Source organism: Lampetra fluviatilis, chromosome 37 (genome assembly GCF_964198595.1).
Source record: "Lampetra fluviatilis chromosome 37, kcLamFluv1.1, whole genome shotgun sequence".
NCBI classification, from domain to species: domain Eukaryota; kingdom Metazoa; phylum Chordata; class Hyperoartia; order Petromyzontiformes; family Petromyzontidae; genus Lampetra; species Lampetra fluviatilis.
This window is the reverse complement of record NC_136311.1, coordinates 9,842,474-9,860,125: the sequence shown is the minus strand read 5'-3', so window position 1 is coordinate 9,860,125 and position 17,652 is coordinate 9,842,474. Positions and strand designations below refer to the sequence as shown.

General features: G+C 54.0%; 1 protein-coding gene across 1 annotated transcript in view; it reads right to left on the bottom strand.

Moving 5' to 3' along the window:
* NLK (nemo like kinase) overlaps nucleotides 1–17,652 on the bottom strand; it is a 169,408-nt gene that overhangs the window by 29,850 nt on the left and 121,906 nt on the right. The gene's annotated exons all lie outside the window — the stretch shown is intronic.

Genomic DNA, 17,652 nt, shown 5'->3' with positions numbered 1-17,652 from the left:
GATGAAATTGAACCGATGACCTCTGGTTGCAAGGTCCAGTGTTGCTAACCGTTACAATCACAGCAGCATCCGTAAACATTTCTTAAATTAAAAAAAACCTAAAAAATAACGCAACTATCCATTCTGTAATCTTAATTTGGAGCTTTCGTGACTGCAGGAATTATTCTTTGGTTCTTTCGGTTAAGTCACGTCTAAAAATAAAATAATAAATTAAAATAATAGCGACGTTTCGATTGCAACACAAGCAATCATCATCAGGCATAAAAGAAATAGCAATAAAAATCTAACTAGAAAACTATAGACAGACATAAGCAGACAGACATCACAAGGACACACAGAGAGAGGACACATATCGGCACAGAGAGAGGGGTCGTTTCTGTGACGGTCCCTTAAATATAGAGAGGGGGGGCGGGGACGGAGAGAGGGAGGGGGCAGAGAAAATTAGCATATCAATGAGTGTACGGCAACGTGTTGCTGCTGCGCAAGTAAGATGACGACGTATATACACCCACGACACAAAGTGGCGCGCACAATGCAGTAACGCGCACGTTAGCGCGGGGGAACTCCACACTGTCCGCCACTTTTCACGTTTTGTCAAAAGGCACGCCGGGCCTGGGTCGCTCGTGACACGCAAGCCCAGCTGACCCATAAAACAGCGGCCCCTACTGGCCCATAAAACAGCGGCCTCTACTGGCCCATGACACGGCGGCCCTGGTGGCCCATGACACGGGTCGGGCTCAGGCAGGGTGCTCATCTCCAATTCCAGCCCTAAAGCCAGGGGTAGAAATTCCACATTCCCATGGCACGGGTCAGTCTCCTTGCAACCCTTTTGCCTGCGAGCTGTGCCCTCTATGAGCCCAGCATCACCCAGACAGATCATCCGATGACGACGACATCCCCTCCTCCCGATTCTCCGCACGCAATCAAAGAGGGCGAAGCACAAAGGAACCGTACGGCGCTAAACAACGCGATGACATGGCCATCCAATAAATATGCTCCGGAGACGCGCCGGTGATCTGCGGCTGGCTTTCTTGGCACGGAGCTCGCGCAGGGGGACGAATTAAAATTGACGCAGACATCGGGGCGAGCGCACCCACGGCGCTTGCGCACGCACGCACGCACGCACGCACGCAGGCACGCGGTCGCTTCACCAGATGTCCGCTCGGCCCGCCGTGACAAATGGGCCTGCGGAGGCCAGGAGACGTGGCAACAAAGGGGTTAATCAGCGGCAGAAATTTGAGAAGTAAAGGCACGGAATGGGTGGGAGGATCCGGGGGATGTACCAGGCCTGCCATCTGTCTACCCCCGCCGATGGCGGCGGAGATTGCCAAATGGATGGCACCAAGTTTGACCGAAATTCTTTGGAAAATTACGCGGTTCGTTGGCCAATATCGCTTTTGTTTCTGGATGGCATCGCCCCTTTCTAAAGCAACGTTTAAAATTCCTAGCTCGCATCGCGCTCATTGACGTTGCCGACAACGGCGAATGTGGCCCGCCGTTATTTCGATTCTTAGTTTTGATTTTTAAGCCCGAGCGTTCCCCACTTTGGCGCTTACAAAAGCCTGCTTGCTAAAAATCACCGCTAAACTGCCCTACAGAGGATTGCTCTACCACAACGGTGCGTGAGCAAACGCGAGCGTTTCACGCCCCCCACTTAAAAGCACGCAGCTTCACGTTCGCGCGTGATCCGACCCCACACGCATCGGGCGCACGCACGATGCGCGGCGAATCTCACGCACCGCACCTCCCGACTGGCACCGTCGGTTACGTGCGGTGCGAAGTTCAACACATTCGGAATATATAATTCCCGGCAGACACGATCATCTGTGCAAACACACAAACATATATACATAAGCGTACAGCGGTGAGGATAAACCGAAAACGGAGAAACTGTGCCCTACCATGGGAATGTGGAATTTTTGCCACTAGCTCAGGGCAGTCAATGGGGATACGTGCTTCCCTATAGCTCCCTGAGAGCGGGGACATACATTATATCTAGATAACAAAGACGAAGATCCCCCGTATAGCCTTAACAGAGCACCTATGAAGGCCGGCACGGCACACGAGGGGGGTGGGTGGCCAACACCACGCCCGGCCGCCTTTGTCTCCCTAGTGACGATATTTACACATCGCTGTAAGTACTCAGTTGAGGCCGAGTCGACCTAGGGGAGGCCCAGGACCGGTTCAGACAATCGTTAAGGGTGGTGGTGTCCATGAGCGGGAATCGAACCCGGGTCGCCGGGTTCGTAGCGCAGCGCGCTACCCGCTACGCTACCGCTCCCCTATATCTAGACACACACAGAGTCATATATCGAGGGAAGAGGGAGGGAAAAGTGAAATTCTGTTGTCACCTCGGGGAAACCCGAGCCACTCGATCTGGTGACAAAATCGCCGAGTTGGCAACACGGCGCGGCGTGTGACGGGGGTGGTGGCGATGCCGCGATTGGCCGCGGCCGACTGATTTGCCGGAGAGGCCCGCCGACTCTCGCGGCTGCGTTCTCCCGTCGCGCCGCAACGCCGCCCCCCCCTGCCCCGCGCCCCGCCGGGCAGCGCGTGCCGTCACGAGGGGGCCCACGCGCGCCTGCGTCAAAGCGACCGGGAAAACCGAGACCAGCAGACCCATTCCAAGTGGCTATTCCGGTTGGCGCCGCATGCCGTCCAGCAGGACGGGGGCATCGCGGTGGGCGAGATGGTAATCTTCCGTGGCGGCTCATTACTACGACTGGGTCCGAGCTCATGCTGGTAATTCCACATTCCTGTGGGCCAGTCCTTAACCTTACTTGGGGATAGCCACTATGGAATCCTGGCAAATACAGGCAACTTCTAAAAGGTTAAATAAAGACCTGGTGTTGGTATACGGGAGGTCGTGCGTTCGATCGCGACCTCGACGCTTGCCGTATATTTGGAGTTGGCGTGTCTCTCTCTCTCCCCGTGGTTGTGACGATTTTTCTCCGGGTCCTCCGGTGTTTCCCCTCCACGTTTGGAACCAACATCACGCCTTTAGAGTATGTGGCTGCGATAAATTTCCACACCATGAGCCACTCCGTCGGGCTATCATTTGCGGCCAGATCACTAGTGGGGCCCTTACCTGGTAAAATAAAAATGTTGTTTAGTTCTATAGTTTGTGTGTCAGACGTTTCGCTCCACAAGCTGGGGGACCTTCTTCAGGAAGTGAATTTTAATTCCTAAAAAAAAATAAAAAGTCGAATTCAGCTGCTGACAAAGCAGGCCCAACGACACGCGGTACCGACCAGAAAACGTATCGGAGAGTTGTACAGCGCGTAAGCCCAAGCACCATGCCAGGCGACGTTTATCCGTCGGTGGCAGGGGACTAATGCCGTGCCTCGTAAGGCACCGCGGGGGGACAAGCTTCGCGGCTCCGAGGGCATCTCGCGGCGCAAACTGCACCGTGGCAGCAAAGCGAAAAAGTAAAAGGACAACAGAAGTCACCTTTCATCGCTTCCTGTTTAAAAATGCAACACTTTGGCAGGCCCGGATAATTGTAAGTTTCAGAGAGTGAAAAATCAATCGTGGTTAAGTATTGGGGGAGTGTCTCTCCTGACCCAGCATCCCACGCCGGCCAGATACCCTGGGCCAGCTCATCGCGTAATGCGGAGCGGGGGGTTGTGTTCAGGCGCGCGGAAGATTGACAGCTACAACAAGGCCTCATCTGGAATAACCCGAAACACGGCAGAGCGCCTAATGTATCCGGCGCGTCGTTTGAACAGCCGATCGACGTCGCCCACCTCGCAGTTCACACGATGAACCCCAGAAACATGCGTATGTATGCACGCATGCTGAACTTCTTTCGCACCGTACGTAGCCAATCGGAGGTGCGGGTCGTAGCGCAGTGCGTGTGGCGCTCGGCACCAGCGCACACTTTCACGCGCCGTACGAAGCCAACCGCGCTCGCCGGAAGGTGCGTGCCGGTGTGGGACAGGGGGTGAGCGTTCACCGGAGAACGACGGCGCGGAGAGGTTTGTTGGCGCTGGGGGATGAGAGGAGGAGGAGTGGCCGGATCGCCGCTCAGGTGGAGGGCGTGACCCATGGCCCCGGCAAGCGAGGGGGACCACATTAATCACTCGTCACGCGCCGCCTCAACACTCTCATCCAATTTGCGATGGGCAGGAAAGATAACACGGATCCATCATCTACCCCCCCGCCCCCCCCAACTCCTTCAGCCGCTGGAATGGATTTTGTTCGGGGTCGATAGTTAAAAGGAAACGATGCAGCCGAACGTTTTGCGTGAAAATTGATTCTCGCCCGTTCCTTCCTCACCGGCCGCCCCGGTGCTCCGCGAGTTTGGGCAAATATGGGCGAAGCGCGTTCCAAGTCACGTAAGGGTGGGGGGGGGGGGCGGTGGAGGGATGGGGCACCCAATGATGTCCCTCCCCCCCTGCCAACATCGCCAACACGTCGGCTAAACCACGAGTCGATAGCGAAAATGGTGTGCGGTCGCGCGCCGTGCGCTCCCCGTCATGCGGGCGTTCTCCCGCGGGAGGAGGGAACGAGCACGGAGAGAGGATTCCGCGTGCGTCCCGGAGCCCGTGTGCGTGCGCGCTGCATCGGGAGCGGCGGTAGTAGAGCGGTTAGCGCTACGAACCTGGCGACCCGGATTCGATCCCCGCTCACGGCAAACACCGGTAACGATTATCTGTACGCTAATCGGAGGTGCGGAGTGAAGTGAAAAAGTACGAATCGGCTGCATCTCTATCGAGGCACACTTGAAACTGCCCGGGAGCCACGTATGTGGGCCTTGCGAGCCGTGGCTTAGGTCACCCGTGAGTGTTGTTCTACCCCCCGCACTGCTGGCTACACATGCGTTCAATTGAAAGAGTTGAAATCCCAGGTGGGGTCAAACTCGGCTCACCTTCACAATAATAATCATCGTCGTCGTCATCGTTATTCCTCTACAGTTGCTAAGATGAGCACCACTTTGTGGGAAGTCCACCTGTGCGTTCGTCCCGTGGCGAGTCCGGAGAGGGCTACTGGCAAAGCAGCGAGGAAGTCTCAGCGAAGGGTCGGCACCGAGCGAGAGAGACGAGGGTACACGCAGCGCTCGCTCGTGCATCAAGTCGAGGGCTTTTTAACGACCCGGGGTTATATACTGTCACGAATGTTTGTAATTTATTGACCTGAAGAAAAGCTTCACACTGATTGTCGAGACAAAGAGTTTTTGTGTTGTTGTGGTTTTGTCAACGTTGCTAAAACAAGGGTGGAATTCTCCTATCGAGAGCATTTCAATTGAATCCGCGATGCAAACACGAGAATTTCCAGGAAGGCCGATATGGACGGCACACACGGCCGGCTGATGAGAGAGCCCGCGGCGAGAGCATCGCCTCTTGCTAGAGACGCGCAGAGACATTCGCAGTTACGCAGATTAAGAAATCACAGGTTAAGATATCACAGTTACGTAGATCAAGACGTCACGGTGCAGTCCTGCAATTTACCGGCTCACGCCCGTGCTGCACTGGAAGGATCTCTAGATAGTCACACTAAAGAGGGAATTTTGGCCTACCCTTCGACACCGGCCAGAGGACCCACACACTTTAACTCGCCATATGTGGGGCCTGACAATTGACTAACTGCGACGCTGGGTGGACAGAGGCGGGAGGATTTAAGGAAACTCGCGCGCACATTGCTTCAACTGCCGCGCCGGGAGATAGAATCCGGCGACGCCTGGGTCCCCGTGCCAGTGTGCGCACCGATACACCGCGGCGGCATTGCTCAGCTGGCGGGTACTTGCCTCCAACGGCAAACGCAACGACGGCATCGGTGGCGCATGCCCCCGTGTCAGAACCAGAATCAGTTTGTTCACACCAGAAGAGGAGGAGGGGGAATCTGATGATATGAAGCTCTCGTTCAGGAGAAGTCTGGTCCGGGGGCCACGCGATCAGAACGTTTAATTTTACTACGAGCTAATTCTAGATTTGAAGCTTTCTACGAGGACCTGCTTCCATAACGGATGCCCGAGGGGAATCCGCTGCATCTTCCGGACAAGACCAAGTCCACAACACCGAACTGTACAAGAAGACCGGTGGACCCAGCATCACGCACAGACATCGAGAGATGGCGACTCAGATGGCTCGGGACATGTTCTCAGAATGGAGCAGCGACCGTATATAAAACATTGCCCCGAAGATGGACACTACCGGGCAAAAGGAAACCTGGGAGACCCAAGACCAGCTGGCGCGAGACCGTGAAGGCCGAGCCGGCAGCAGCGACCAACCTCTCTTGGGGCGTGTCCCACAGGGGATGAAGAGGATTCACCAACTAATTAACGAGCACCTGAGCTTCACCAGGATGAGCTCTGGTTTCACTCACAAACACCCTTCAAACGGCACTAACACACGTTTTTTTCCCTCTCTAAATTACGATGAAAGTCAACGTTTCACTAAGACAACAAGTTAATTGAACTCGAGCATAATGAAGGCCTTCGAGTCTTCCTGAATTAGCGTTTCATGAAATTGCTGCAGATGGCGACAAAAAACAAAAATCACGAACGTCTGAAAAAAAACGCGTAAGTAATTGAAATGTCAACTTCAAATGGAAGGCAGCGTTTGGGTGTTCACGTTGGATCGAGATGAGGATTTATCTTGGGACGAGATCTACGGAGGCATCAAAGAGTTGCGTTTTGACTCACTGGCGCGCTACCGCCCGAGGTCTTTTGCCAAGCCACCAATAAAGAACGCCGTGTCAGCTCATACGCCTGGCCATGATTCACTTAACATTCTCGAATAAGGGTAACAAAAAAAATCGTCCTCCTTTGTTCAGTTGCTGCGAACTGTGAAAATGCCTCCCTTCAACGGGCTAAAAGCATCATTTTTCAGTCATTGGATCTTACAAAATGTCGCTTTTTTTCCACAATAATGTTCAAAGCTACATCCTTAAGTCCGTTTCCTAATGGGAGCTGGAACTGCCAATGACACGCATAACACCTCTGCGGTCCCCATCCGAATGACCCATCGATCCCCCAAATGCACTCCGATGCTACTGCAGGATCTCGCAAAGAGGAAAATTTGATTCCGTTTAGTACTTTTTTTTATCCCTTCCTCCCCCACCACACCTGCGATTAACGCGGTTGGCTACGTACGGCACGCGAAAGCAGTTCACACGGTACGCGTACGTACGTACCTGCGTTTGAGACTGCCTGGGGAAACCAAGTGTTGCAGGTTGGGGCTGCAGAGCGGACGTACAGCCAATAATTATTTTCAATGCGTCTGTATGAAGCGCTAAACGTTTCCCGCCCCCCACCGTCGCCCATTCATAATTTTTTTTTCCACCTACTCTGGTTTCCTCCCACGTGCATTCAAAACGCGCGTTAAGAAATCAACATTCATCGATGCGCCACGACACACTCCCCTTCAACATCCGCTCCATCCAGACGAACATCAGCGTCCGCCGGGTGCTGCCACCTCGACCCGAGGCCTCTGGCGAGTGCGGAAGAGCGGCCCGAAGCACCTTCTGGTAGTAGGTTTTTACCCTTTAAACTGGTACAAAACTGACACCTTCATACAAGGCATCATCTTCTTGGTTCTTTCGGTAAAGTCACGTAGAAGGGAAAAAAAAATCAAAATAATTATTTTATCTTTTTTTATTATATTATTTTATTATGTTGTATTTTTATTATTTTATTATTTCCCTTCTACGTGACTTTACCGAAAGAACCAAGAAGATGAATCCCTGCAGTCACGAAAGCTTTAAATCGAAAAATACAAGGCATCATGTTTGCAATAACCGCAACACAAGCAGTCAAAATGCAAACAACAAGAAACAACTCTGATAATGGTAATGATATGCACTGTCCTTCAAGTTGATTGGTCCACACCCGAGACAGCTTGCCTGAGAGCCTAGTCTCCATTGGTGTTGGACCAGGGTAAAAACCTACTACTATATTTTGCCACTGGTAAAGGAGGTCTCATAGCGCCCTTCTAGCCGAGGGCTCCGTTCGCTAGCGGTGGCGTTGACGCTGTAACCGCAGGGCTGCGCCTTCACCCCCTCATCTACGACCTCTCTCTAAGGCAGCGGCGTGCACGCGGGAAGGAAGGTGAAGACCTATCGGGGGTGGCGGGAGGAATCCCACGTGGTTTGAAGGGTCGTGCATTGGCCAGTGCCCACAGTGCCACCGAACTCCCCAGGATTTTGCCAGATTAGCTTGGTGAAATGAGATGCTCGCTTTAAAGCTTTCGTGACTGCAGGGATTCATCTTCTTGGTTCTTTCGGTAAAGTCACGTAGAAGGGAAATAATAAAAGAATAAAAATAAAACATAATGAAATACAATTCTCATGACGTATTCTGTCGGATAGACCTGTTCTTCACATGAGGACGGCTGCTTGCGTTGTGGCCGAAACGTCGTGAGAATTGTATTTTATTCTGTTTAATTTTTATTATTTTATTATTTCCCTTCTACGTCACTTTACCGAAAGAACCAAGAAGAGATGCTCGCTGTTGATGATGGCGCCGATTTCTAATTTTATCGTAACCCGCGTGTGCAGATTTTGTTACGGCACATTCGATGGGAAAGGAGAAGAGAAAGACGAAGGAGGAGGAGGAAGAAGGAAAAGAAGAGAGGAGGGAGGAGGAGGGAGGAGGAGGACCCTTCACGCCCAGGCTTTAATGTTTTGTAACACCGACTGGGTCCCAGAACAAGGCTATTAAAGACGTGAAGCGGCGGGTGCCACCGTGGCATCCACTGCCAAGTGACTCCCACGGTGAGTGCGTCTCTCCCACCACCGCGGCGCACGCACGCACGCACGCACGGCGCAAGTCGCTCCGCCTGCGAGCAGTCGCCGACTCGCATTCAATCGGAATTTTATGGGAATGAGACAATGGAAGAGAACGAGACGCTGAATGGGATGAGGTATTGAAAAGGGACGAGACATTGAATGAGGCACTGAATGGGGCATTGAATGGGAATGAGACATTGAATGAGACATTGAATGACACACTAAATGGGACATTGAATTGGAATGAGACACTGAATGGGACATTGAATGAGACATTGAATGACACACTAAATGGGACATTGAATTGTAATGAGACGCTGAATGGGACATTGAACGGGAGTGAGATATCTTGGAAGAGGGTGGGTGGGGGAGCGTGCACACATTATCCCACCACACACGACACCTGCCAATTGACTAAACTGTGATCCGTCCTTGTGGATAGAGGTGTGGTTAGCGGGGGTGGGAGGGGGTGGGGTGGATAAAAAAAAAACACCTGCCCCATTGTTTCAACTGCCGTGCCGGGAGATAGAACTGAATTGGCGGCCTCTGGTCGCACGTCCGAGTCAGTCCGGCGTTGCGAACCGCTGCACCCCAGCAGCAGCAGCAGCACGAGTACTCTCCAGTCGGATGTCCCTGCGGCGGTGGTGGTGGCACCCGCGCTGTAACCCCCCAGGACACGCGACCCCCGCCCATCGAGCTAACCCGCGGCGAACCCCGGAACACGAGGAAGCGCGCCTTTCTGACGCCGCACGGGCAACGGGGGCGGATCGTGCGCCAACGCGACGGTTAACGGCGACCCGTCACCCGCTGCCAAACGATGGCACAAGGCCCCTGCTGGGTGGGCTGCGGTGGGGGGGGGGGGGGGCGGGACGCGAGCTTCTCGGATCTCACCTCGGCTCCACTTCGCGCTGTCAATTAGCTAATTGAGACGTAATCGGAAGATTAACCAGCAGCGCCCGTTTTGTTAGCGCGCAAGCGGCCTGAAGTAACGTCTGCGGCCGCAGGTCGCTCGCTGGGAAGTGCTTCAATGGCGCACGATACGTACGTGCGATGCGTCTAATTATAAATCGTAATGATTTTTCACCACGAGCTAAAATTAAATAAGATTCAGTTCTCCGGGTGCCCAGCGGCACACGACGGAGCTCGTGCGTGACGGAAGCGTAGCGCGTCAGGCGACTGCCCCCCCCCACCCCCCGTACATAACGCGCCCTTTTAACTTCGCGAAAAACACTCGCATAAAGATCAATCCTTATTTTCCCCCAGCCGGGAGTGTCTACATTACGATCGCTGCGTGCGGACACTCAACGCTGCCTTCCTTTGCCTTTGAAGTTTAATGCCTCCATTATTTTACAAATTCTTTGCGCACCTTGTTTGAAAAAAAAAAATCACGGTTTGGACTGTGTCTGCAGCAAATTTATGTGACCGATTTCAGGTAGACTCGAAGCATTCATTGCACTTAGATTCAATAAATTATTTTGTAAATGGTAAAATCTACTTTTTGTTGCACTTTAGAGAGAGTATAGGGCAACGCTGTTGGAAGGGTTCATCCTGGAAACGCAAAGTTCACCCTGGTGAAGAACCGCAGGTGAACGGTGGGTAGGACGTCACGCGGCGACGGGGCAGACTGTGGGTCACAACGCAATCGGAGATAAGTCACGAGTGGCTCAAGAGCGGTGGCACAGTGGGTTGGCGCACTCTTCTATCAACCCGTTCACACAAATCGACGGCACAGACGGAGGAATCAAACCGTGGACTCGATGCGGCAATGGTAGACAAAGGCAAGCTATCCGTTTCCCCCCATTAAAGTGGGGGGCGGGGGGGGGGAACGCTCACACGCACGCGATTCAAAAATAAAACAAGTTGAACGCAACTGCCTTCGCATTTGCATGTGGGATCGCGAGAGAAAAATCGGCCACTTATCGCACGAAAAGGTCAATTCCCCGGGACCACTTCTCAGAAAGCGTTCAACTTCAGCCAAGCAGCCGCTCGTGCATCGGCTTACAAAAAGGTCACAGAAGTTTGCACCTCGTGCCTCTTCTCGAATTACATTGGAAGATTAAAATTGGGCTATTGCTCTTTTTATTTGTTGCAGCATATCAAGTTTTTGTTGTTGTTTTAAGCTAACCGTGATTTAACAAAAACGTTTAGAGATGTTCAACTAATCGCGAGTTAATCCCAAAAGTTAACCTGTTCTTAAGGAGCCGTCAGTTTCAAGAAGAATCAAATCCAAACGTGCATAATATTCTACAGCCTAATCAGCATTCATCATCATCATCACCATCAGCCCTGGCTGTTAATCCACTGCCGGATGAAAGCCCTTCCCAAGCCGCTGCCATCTCTGACAATCCTGTCGAGTAATAATCCACGGAGCACCTGCGCACGGGCCATGCGAGGCACGGGGGAGGCGAGGTGGGGGGGGTGGGGGGGTGGGGGAAGCCCTCATCCAGCAGTGGATCGACAAAACGGGCTGCACGTGTGCACGTGCAAAGGCAGGCAGTGGCCATGGTGGCAGCGGCGGCAGCTTCACCGGCGACAGCGCCGGCAGAGTGCAGAGTGCAGCGGGCAGCAGCAGCAGCACGCTCACAAAGCGTGCTGCTGCTGCTCTTGCTGTTGGGGAGTCTGGCAGGAGAGACCGAAACCGAGGAGCGATATCCGACCGGCAAAAAAAAATATATATAATGCGCTAGAGCTCGCTTCGACGATCCCCACGCGGGTCACGTTCACTCCTCGGCGAAAATCCGTTAACGCAACAATTATCCGGGAGCGTTGATTAATTGACGCAATCTGTGTAACGGCTTCATATGTGAGGGGGGGGGGGGTCTACCAGCGGACATTAAAAGTTCCCGTGGCACACGAGATTATACCGAGAGCGCCAAGCGGCGCTGTCACGCCCAAATTGACTAGCCGATTAAAGTTGGGCTCTCTCCATTGGAGGCGCTCGCCACAACGGGCCCTACGGCAAGCGGAAGCGCCGCTCCCTCCGCGCGAGGACAGAAACAAAAACCATCAGCTCGTAAACGCACAGATGACACAAATGCACAGGTAGCGTAACGCGTTGCGGAATTGTATGCGCTTGTACAATTGCGCCCCGTAGGTCTTCGCACGGACGGACGGACGGACGCTGCCGCGGTATTAGTGGTCGGCAGGCTGAGATTGGCAAACGAGATGTCGCCACGTTCGACCTCCCGGCGCGGCAATTGAAACAATAGGCCAAGTGCCTTGAATCCCACCGGCGGCCGATGTCTTGCTTGGCAATATAATTGGGTACGGCACAGGACCACGACCGACAAGTTTGCGTGCGGTGGGGTGCAGGGCGAGAAGCTCGCACACCTCCTCCAAGACGTCTGGGTCAGTGTGGAAGAGTAGGCCAAAACACATCAGCCGAGAGGGTCCTCTCTCGAGGGCACCCTCGAGCGGAGGGCCCCTTGTTCCACGAGTGGGGTGAGCAAGGAATTGCAGGACTGCCCAGCGCCTTTCACCTTCGTACGCAAGCCCAGCGCTGTATCGCGATGGCACAACAAAGTTTGGGAGACGTTAGCTTGCATTGCCATCCCTGAGCTTCTGTTCAGCGTCCTCGTGTTTTTTTTTTTCGCGTGATCATTCGCACACCAATTGCCCCTCCCACCCCCCCTCACGAGAAGGAATGTCTGGGGTTGAATTGTCGGGGCGGTTGAGTCCCGATCGGCGGTAGCGATGAGACTCGATTCTTCGTCAGCCCTCGCGCTTCTCACCCCCCCCCTCCCTTCCCACAATGCTCGGCGACTCGGCTCTGTACCGTCACCGGCAGCTCCCTCGACGCGGCGCTGCAACGCGGCTCAGAATTTGCCGAGGATACGTTTCAGTCTGCAGTCGAACTGCAAGTCGGCGACTGCACCGAAGTCCACGCAGACGACCTGCAACTGCGCGCCCATCGTGCGATAACGCAGACAGGCGATCCGGGTTCATCAAGGGGCTCGCGTGACGGGTATTAACGCGCTCACGGCTGCGATGGTGGGGGGGGGGGCCTTCAAGGCAGCGACGGACATTCCGCATTCGCACGGCAGGAGCTGGTCTCCGCTGGAACTTCCACAAAGCGGTAGTCGCTGCGCGCCGTCCCCTGACGCACGGGCGCAGCCGCAGGGCCGGCACGACGGCGCTGTAAACACTCGCGTCCCCACTTCCTTCCTCCCTTCCTCTAGGGCTGCTCGCTTTTGTCAGGTCCTCTAAATCCTGCGCTCTTACGGGGACGGTGGGGGAGAGCAGCACAGGGGAAAGCTGCCTCCAATTACAATGCAGCTACAGCCATCTATTATATTCGCCAACACCCCCCCCCTCGCCCCCCCCCCCAAGAACCGCAGTTATTTATTTATTTACAAATATTCAACCACGGCTGGATCACCCATTGTTTTACCGTTCACCAAACACTCAAACGAGGGTCCCGGAAAGGTCACCCATCAAGCCATGGCAACGGGAGGGCACAAAGGTCGCTCTCAAGTGTCTCGCTCGCCCTGCCACTGCGCGGCCCGGCCATACAGCCTCCCCCCCCCCCTGCCTGCCTGCCCACCGCTCAATACCCAGAGCACCCACACCCCCCCACAATACCACCAGCCTCCACTTAAGCCGCCGAGACCCCCTCAGCCACAATCGATAGCGAGGTTCGGGGACCACGCAAGAGGGCGCAAAGGGGGGGGGGGGGGTGGGGTGCGTAGGCTGGGGACGCTGCCGCCCCCCCCCTCTCCCGGTCCCCTTGCCGACGAGCGTCGCAGGCAGCCAGCGCCAGCAGCGCCAGCGGCTACGACCAGGGCGGCACCCGGACGGATTGCCGTGAAAGTGCCGACTTGGCTGCCGTTCTCACTTCCTTGGTCACATCGACAGAGACGACAGGAGCGCAACGCCACGAGGAATTTCCGAATGAGAGCGCATGAAGACATTTGTCGTCATCGGTGAGAAAAATAGTCGTCATTACTATGATAAGACATATTTTAGTCACTGTGCTATTAAGGTCCATTTTCCGTTACATTGCCTCTCAGCTCTTCCCCTTTTAGAACATTATTATTGTTAAGTTTGTGTTAGTCGCGCCTATGCACAACTGGCCAACGCAATCACTTTTTTTTTAAATACACAATTATTAAACCAATATTTATTGCGAGCAATTTTTTTTTTTAAGTATCCGCAATTTGATTTGTACATGAAAACGGTCCACCAGCGTTATGCATATATACATATTTTAAATGTTATTTTGTATTTCATCATATGAGGCCCCACCGAGCTGCAAAGCTGTTGTTCAGGAGCGACCTGGCTACTACGCCACCACAAACGACAGCTCAACGACGCGACTCACCGCGTGCAAACGTACAGCAGGCAAATTTCTCGAAACGCGTGATGTCGATTCGAAACGCGGAGGGAAAAAACTGAGAAAAATCCACGCGACCCACAGGGGAGAACACGCAAACTCCAAATATACAGCAGATACCAGGGTCGGGATCGAACCCACCACCTCCTCCATATGAGGCGAGGGAGTTAACATCTTGCCACCAACGGCGCCTCGGTCGCACCCGCGGCGAATACGCCGAGGCCACACATGAGAGAGAGAGAGACGAGACGAAGGGACGTCAGACATGTCACCGAGAGAGGAACAGAGGGGGGAGGCGATGCTGCAGAGAGCCGTGCGAGTGGCTGACATCTACACGCAGGCCGCAGATATACGTGCGTCGCCTCCTACAGAGCTGTTTCTCTCACATTAAATAAATATCGTGTTGTGTTTTTGCTCAACCATCCCGTGTTAATAATTCACCCCTTAATAATAAAAGGCACGATATTAGATCATTCTTTATTTAGCGGCTGCCGCGCTGGGATAAAAATAGCCGGCACCCCCCGACCACGCGCTGCCATTTTTGCAACAATCGCTCCAAAATTAACGCTCCAAAATTAACGCTCCCCGTTAGAAGGCGACAATCCCTGCCCCCTACCTCCCCCCCCTGGGATGCAAGGAGGGCATTAGTAAACAAATGCAGAGAAAATGCGGAACCTCGTTTTATCTCCCATCCGGCCTGGCGCGGGGTAATGGGCAGCCCCTGCCTCGGGCGTGCGCTCGTGCGTTCGTTTGCCCGAAACGCGCGACGCGTAAAACATGGGCACTGGGGAGACAAAGGCGGCTGGGCGTGGGGCTGATCGCACCACTCTTGTGCGCCCGTTCCAGCCTTCAAAAAGGTGTTCGTAAACAACACTAGCACCAACAGTCTTGTATGGCTTTTCATGGGGGATTTGCGTTTGTCTATCTGCCTACCCACCCGTGCGTCACGGGAGTCAGTAACCCCCACATTTCCCTGGGCTGCTTGAGCCAATGAACGGACCAGAAGACAGGTTCCAGTTGCCAGCTCAGGAGGGTGCGGTGTAACGTGGCGCGATGCGCAAACCCGGCCGCCCGTCACCGACGGAGCTGTGCCGTGGAAAATCCCAGGCGGGCGCTACTCTGGCCAAAGTGTTTGTGACCCACCAATCCTGGACAGGCCTCATCCTTGCCATGGACGGTAAAACGAGCACAAATTTGCGTGGGTAGTCAACAGCGGTTATCCCCCGGATAACCTCACCCACTCCCGTGGGATTGTTGCGTCTCCATCAAAGTCCCTCGGTTAACAGTGACATTAGTTAGCGTTTTTTTCGGTTGACGTTTCGCCTCCCATAGGACCCCCATGGTTTCGACCGATGTTAACATTTTGATTAACGGTAACATTTACAATACGCAGAGGACGGGATGGAACACGCTGGAGGAGCTCGCGATGGGACGCCGTGTCCGGAGCACTGCACAGAAAGGCCTCCGATTATTACAAATAAGAATAATAATTAGCGCTAATGAAGTACCTGTCACGGTAATGTCTCAAGGCACCGTGAGTGAGAATGAAAAGAAAATGACGCAGATAATAAAGTGGGATGGCAGAGTGAGAGCCAGAGAGACAAAGGGATAATTAGAAGAAAGCTGTTTTGTCCGTAAGGCTGATGTCCAATGGTCGGGAATTACACAACTGGGGGCCACCAAGGTAACCGCCCGATCACCCAAAAAATGCGACCGACAGTAACCATGTCCTTCCGGGCTCCTCTTCATTGCAAAAAAAAAGAACGAATGAATTTCAACGCGTCGTCGCGTGCTTGAAGACAGAAATTGAACACCGCGCAGTCGAAGCGAACCAGGCGCGACGACTGCGACTGCGGCGGCGCGACCTCGCAGGAGCGTTGCCGATTAAGACGAGCCGAGCCGAGCCACTCGCACGAGCGAGCGAGCGGTGCTCCCGGCTACTGGGATGAGGCACCCACCCCGGAGGTTCACAGCCACGAGCGGAGCTTGAAAGGGAATTTGCGCAAAACACCGCGGCGCAATCAACGCTCCGCGAGCTCAGGCGCAGGGTACAGACTGTGCGCGTTCGTCCGCGATGGGATGAGTTCCCCCTGGTGCCATCTTAGTCACCGCACATCGTCTGCAGTTCCTGCCCAGGTACAAAACTCGGCGAACGCTCGCCCCGCGTCCAAAACACGTCTCTCCCCCGGGGCGGCGATCACCAGATTGGGGGCTCGTTTCTGATTGTGACCATTCCACATTCCTATAGCGGGGCCGAGTGGATCCAAAGAACGACCACCGGTGAGCTTCCTTCCAAAGCAGTGCTCGCTTGAGCGGCAGCGCAATTGTGCAGACATAGAAAATAGGACAAATCAGTAACCATGTTTTTATGACTCTGGGGGGGATGATGGGCCGAATAAACCCCCTACTGGGATTTGAACTCCCGACCTTCCCACTTTTTGAGTCCGGCGATGGCCAAACAATGACAAAGACCCACTCTGTATAGAGCCCACACAGGATGTTGGGCAAGTGCTGTTGGTGAAGACCTGATTTAGGCCGTAACTGCACACGACGGGGGGGTTGTGGTGTGGTCAGAGAGACACCAAACTTCACAGCGCAGTGCGCTGTCCGTGACACTGCCACTCCCCACAATGGTCAAAGACGCGCGCACACAAAACAGACAAAGATTCCCCGTATAGCCTTCACAGACTGTTGTGGCAAGTACTGTTAGCGAACACCTATGAAGGCCGGAACAGTGGCACACGCGCAGGTGTTTGGCCAGCAACCACGCCCGACCGCCTTTGTCTCCCCATTGACGATGTTTACACACTGCACCAGGTACTCATTTGAGGCCGAGTCGACCTAAGGGAGGCCCAGGACCAGTTCACATACAAAACAAAGATTCCCCGTATAGCCTTCACAGACTGTTGGGGCAAGTGCTGTTAGCGAGCACCTATGAATACCGGCACGGTGGCACACGAGGGGGTGGGTGGCCAGCACCACACCTGACCACCTTTGTCTCCCCATTGACGATGTTTACACACTGCACCAGGTACTTATTTGAGACCGAGTCGACCTAGGGGAAGCCCAGGACCGGTTCAGATAATTGTCACTGGTGTTGGCCGTGAGCGGGAATTGAACCCGGGTCACCGGGTTTGTAGCGCAGCGCAGTAACTGTTACACCACCGCTCCCCATTGTGCACACACACGCACTTCTATAGTGACTTAAAGCTTTCGTGACTGCAGGAATTCACACTCTTTGGGGTCTTTCGGTAAAGTGACGTAGATAGAAAAATAATCAAAAGTAATAAAAAATCACGACGTTTCGATCGCAACACAAGCAATCGTCCCATCTACTGGACTCTACCGAAAGACCCAACGAGTACTTAGTGCCGTGAATACAGCCACAGTGGTGGAGGAGCGCCGGGTGCCCCGATTGGTCGAGCTAAGGACACGTGACCAGAAGCGGTGCCTCGATTGGACGAGCTAAGAACACGTGACCGGAAGCGCGGCCTCGATTGGAGGAGTTAAGGACACGTGGCCAGAAACGGGGGCGCCGTCCTTGATACAGCAAGGGGCGGGGGCCGGGGCCAAGGGATAAAAGTGCAGCGCGT